This window comes from Anas platyrhynchos, chromosome 24 (assembly GCF_047663525.1).
Source record: "Anas platyrhynchos isolate ZD024472 breed Pekin duck chromosome 24, IASCAAS_PekinDuck_T2T, whole genome shotgun sequence".
In the NCBI taxonomy this organism is placed as follows: Eukaryota; Metazoa; Chordata; class Aves; order Anseriformes; family Anatidae; genus Anas; species Anas platyrhynchos.
Genome location: NC_092610.1, coordinates 2,691,114 through 2,696,791, shown reverse-complemented (window position 1 = coordinate 2,696,791; position 5,678 = coordinate 2,691,114).

The window sequence follows — 5,678 nt, the reverse complement described above, 5'->3', positions numbered from 1 at the left end:
CAGCTCCAGGAGCCTTCCTCCAATCTAGCCTGCCAGGTTATTAGCCACTAGCAGGGAGTGTAGGAGTGACAGAGAAAAGGCAAGAGAGAGCTACTGAAAGAAACCTGTGATTTGAGAAAGTCTGGCACTGCCATGCACTAGGAAGTTAAACGGAGCATCTGCCCAAGGACTGGCTAACACAGAACAGATGGTTTTGACTGGAAAGGTGCAAATGAGAAGCTGCTTGCATGCAGCTTGTTTGAAGTATTACACAAAAATTACTCCACTTTTGTTTCAAATACTCTCCTGGTTCCTGTTCCATTCCTTCCCCACCAAAGGGTGCCTGCAAAGACTTTTGCCAGCCTCCAACAAAGGTTGGTGAGGCTTCATCCTTCTCTTTCCAAGCATTTTCCAGACATAAATCATTTTACTGCTGGCCAATTTCCTTTCACCACCTAGTATTTGTACTCTTCTCTCAAGGATTCTTTTAACAGCCTCAGGAGAATGACTCAGTCTGGGTAAGGCAGATGACTAAGGGCACAATAGTAGGAATTTCACCTTTAGTTCCTTAATCATTTAGAATCCAACAGCTCAGAAGAGCTATTCTGATTATACCACTGCACAGCTTCGCATGGACATTTTAGATTAAAGGGGGTGATGCAAATTTAACTCAACTTGGGACCAAGAAATATCAAGATATGCCCATAGACCAGAGGAGCATCCTCCACTTGGCACACCTACGTTTTCCAACAGTGCACCCTGACAAACGGGGACTGGGACTTGTGTGGATGATGACTTCCCTTCCCTGACTTTTTGCTTCTGGTCCGTTTGTTGCCCAGGTCTTTAGGCTGAGGGGCTGCTTCAATGCACTGCCAGACCTCCTGCCAACTGAGAGATACAACAATTAAAAATACTACTGCAGAAAAAACTTGCTTAGAGTAAAAAGTTGCAGGCATGAAAATTGGATGAAGTTGTTTTTTGTTTTAAACACAAAACTGTGAAGCTGGTAAAAGACAACAGTAGGTCTAGATATCCTATAGCAGTGGACGGTACTGAGCACTGCCAGGGTTGAACCCTGAGCTGCAAACGGCCGAGCTGCCCAGGCTATGGACTGCCAGAAGCACTGACTGCGGGGCTGGATGGGTCCACAATGAATTTCCCTCTCATTAAAATAAATCCAGTGTTGACATCTGAGAAGGAAGAATAAGTTCTGTGTCATTATTAAAAATATTTCAAAGACACTATTATTACAGTGTTTTATTGTTGAAAGATTTTAAGATATGCCTTAGAAATCTTCCTCCATTAATCAATAAGATAAAATACTAATTATAACCACAGAAAGGTTTTTACTGGGATTTGAGTGAACACAGTTCTGTTCTCAGAGACAAAGCAATGTATTAAAATATTGACTGTTCAAATATATGTTAGGAAAAACACTGATCTGAATTAGGTCACCTTAGTTATACTTTCTACATCCCATAGGCTACATAGAGGATACACTAATTGAATCTATAAGGCAGTCACTTTTTTGGCTTGTTTTATGTATCATGCTTTTTATATAACCACATCCTGATACGGATGCATAAATAGATAGGGTACAGAACTTGAAACTGTACGTAGCACAGGAATCAGCACTGGGGCATTCGTGCAGCCCGTGGAAGCACTTCGGCACGCCGCATGGCACCTAAGGGACACAGAACAACATCAGCAGAAAACAAAGCATCCTTCCTCAGGGACAAACGTGCTCACATACTAAACCATCTGAACTGGAAGTCTGGGTGTGGGAACAGCTACCATTAAATTCGCCACTGGTTCACATGAGCCCTGAGCTGGGTAGGTAAGAACAGCAGCAACGCAAAATTTGTCTATATAGCCAAGGTTTAAATGTTAAGTTATTAAAGCACTGTGTAAGTAAATATAATAAAAACTTCAAACAGTAGAATGAAATATAAATATTTTTATCATATTTGACTGGCTGCTAAATTTATATATACTTTTTATTTCAAGCGAACCCAGGGCTTGGTGTTTAAAAATTAAATTCTCCCTCTCTGCATGAGTCACTGTCTTGTTAACTGGTGACCTACTTAGCTGGGAGGCTTTACCATTGTTTCGCTTTCTGTTCTCAATTGATCAGATTTTTGCTGCAAGCACAATCTTCAAGACCTTCCTCCTGGGTTCACATTTAACTCATCTCTTGCATTTTCCGTGGGTTATTCTAAGAGGCACCTTCCCACTGTCATCCCATACAGAACCTGATGCCTTTTTAGATGCCAATTGAAGCGTTCTCCTTTCCACTAAACCTCTCCTATTATGCCTAATACAGTCCCGTGTTAGATGTGCATTCAAAGCCGTTTGTAAGGCATGAATACATGAAGATCATTTTGTTGAACCACATGCAAGGAATACACAGCCACTCGCATGTCCTTTCTATCAAAAGCCGTCTAATAATTAAACATGCACATCAGAAAGGTGAAACAAGCTTCACGGTGGCGATTTAATTCATTACGTCTCAGATACTGGCACTTCCTAAGCACTGAAGGTGGATTTGTCTTCCTACCAGATCTGCCCACATCACGGAGGGGTAATGAGGAGAGCTAGAGGAGGCCGGAGAAAATCCCTGTAACGAGCTTTCCTCTCTGCTAGTCAGCACATTAGTACCAGGGAATAATCCCAAATGGGAATACTTCTCCCTAGACTGAGATCTTTGACTGTCTGGTTGTATTTCTGTTGTTGTTGTGTGTGTGTTTTTAAGCTAAAATATTAATGAACAATTCCAAATTTCCTTTTTTTTTTTCTTTTTTTCTTTTTTTTTTTTTCCAAGAACAACCACCCCAGCACACCGCCAGCAGCACGCAGGGCTTGCTCTTGGTCAGGGTGCCCATCCACAGTGCCCAGAGCTGCAATGCCAGTTCCAGAAGGCTCGGCAACGAGAAGTTCGTCAGGGCAGCACCTCCACATCAGAGGCTTCTCCCTATGGGCACTTCTGGCAATTAAGTTGGGAATTATCTATTAGTGTTTGCAATTCCTACTGTAAATTCAAAGAATTCATTCACTCAAGAGATCCTAAGACATAAGAGGGTTACGTTAATGTCTGGGTTTTCCTCGAGGAATAGCACCTTAAAACCTGCTACCAAATCAGAAGAGTTGCAACATTTCACAGATGTTCTCTAAAAACATTCCCAGTGATCTTTACGAGCAACAATTAGCCAGGAAAAAGGCTAGCATTTCATCTGACGCAAGTCCGTTACACTTGCGAAATGCCACTTTCTTAAATTTTTCTAATGACCTTTTACGTGTCTCTACATTTCTCTTCTTGGTATTTCAACAAGATGCCCGGAGTCTCTGGGGAGAAAAGAAAATTGAATACTTATTCCGTGGCACTTCAGAGAAGTGGTCTCCAAAAAAAACTAACCTCTACCACCTTTGGAGACATAACTAAATGTCACCAAGGAATTTCTCATCTCTCAAGGCAAATTAAACAGAGATTGGTCTCAGTTGCACACTTGACAGCTGCCATTCAAACTTCCTTGATATCTCTTCCCCCTTCATTTGGGGATTCATACGCTGCTGAGTTTCCAGGAGGTCGATGCCACCTGCTGCCGTGGCACCACGGCACTCAGCAGAAAGGGCCCGAATCCTGAATTAATGCTCAAGTTGCACAGAGCAGGTACTGCATCGGCAATGGGGTGAGGGACGAGCACGGTGTATGCCTCCGCCTGGCTCAGCGAGGTGCAAGTACTGCAGCGCTGGCTTTTATGTAAAATTCTGCCTCCATTTCTTTATAGTAAGCTTTGTTTCTCTAAGTGCTCATTTCCAAATAAATCATTTTCAAATGGCAGAGTAAAAAATATCCTTCTTACAATAATTGCTATTTACCATTTCTTTGCAGGTGCTGAGACTATTGTTTAACTCAGTTAAGAGTTTTCTTCCCGTTTTTTTTTGCATGCATGCAGTGACTACAAGGCAAAACAAGCGAGACCATCTCCCCACGCTGAACGCTTGCTGTTTACTCCGCTCCGTGATTGTTCTCACTGAGGCAGGTTACTCTACACTTAGGGCTGATTAAAACCTTGAAATGCAGTAAATTAGATTATCAACCAGACACTGGAGTAACAGTAGCTTCCCAGATCTGGGGGAATAGACAACAGCAAAGTGTGAGACAGAGCTGGGTGGTTATGGGAGGGAAAAGCACAAACTTCCGCACTGGTGGGCCTCAAGCACAATGCCCAAAACATGCCACGAGGAGGAAATTCCACCCCAGTCACTCAATTCGCAAAGTCAGGTGGCATTTTGCTAATTACCCCTTCAGAAAAAAAAACACCTCACCCAGCCATGGCCTCAGCCCACCACCACACGGGGTTCAGCATCCTCGCGCTTCAGCTGCCTGGGACAGGAATCCGCACCCATGCACGGCACTGCGGGGTCACCAGCACCCTTTGTGCCAAGGGAGGGTGCTTTGTCTGTGTGCTGAGAACATGCAGCTCCCTCAGATGCTCTTCCAGAAGACACCCAAGGAAGCCGCAACCACGGGGCCTCCCAGAGTCGCCTATATTCTGGAAGGAACAGCCATGCAAGATCAGACGTGTCTTGCTCTCCTGCCTGCCTTCATTAAGTGTTATCACCATCCTGAATAAAATGAATGAATGTCATACTCTGTCCTAATTTCAAAATGTGTCATCTTATATGCATCATTTTTTTAAAAAGAATTTAAGGAAAATTACGAAACCACAGCTCATACCAGAATTCCTCATGTATTTGCTGTGTGTCCTTATAGATCTGTTGAAATAGCACTTGCCGAGGTTTTTAACCAGCTGGCTGATAACACCTCTGAAAAGCTAATATAAATTGACAAGAAGATGCTAAGTGACATGACTCAGGTTGCAAGCTGCAGGAGTATTTCCTCTGTGATCTGTGCTTGTCCTTGAAAGCAATTTCTGTTATGGGTACTTTGTGCGTATTACAGAAAGCAAATTCATATATTTGCAAATGATGCAAAGGTTTCTATAGGTGATTACTGCATCCTAGGAGTGTCCTTGGTGATCTCATACTCAGTTGTCTCCCTTTGCAGAGCATATAGCTCAGCCTACAAGTGTCAGGGTGACAAAGCTGAAGCTTGCACTAATGCAGTAGATCGATCACTTGACTGAAAGATACACAGACACAGAAAACATGTTTTATACCTGTCATATTCAAGGGTAAACTTCCAGCACTTGAGAAAGCTGCTCAGATAATTCTGAAAAGCAGACAGTTGTGCTAGCCTCAGTGTCTAATCAAAAGAAAAATATGTTGTCTGTTTAACAATACCAACATTTTGAGACTCCTCAAAGCAGTTAACCCATGGACACAGATCAAAGGCATCTGAAGTTTGGCTAAGAACTTACATGATTGAAAACCCATGATGTAAATTTTAGTCATTGAAAAGTCAAGCTGAGCCATCAAACAAAAATAGTGTCTATACCCTGACATATCAGGGAATAGACATTGTACTTTCCAGGTGATAAACAACTGGGAGAGCACAGGCTTCAGATCGTGAGAAATCTTCTGGCTTTATACTGCAGTCTGGTTCCATCAATTGGAAAGTTCAGACAAACTTTATTTTAGGGCATTAAGAGTTGAAGGTCATGCTGTGTATCACCGGAATGAAAAATTCTCATTTCTCACAGAAAGTGCTAGAGTAATCCCTTCTGACTGTCGCTGCG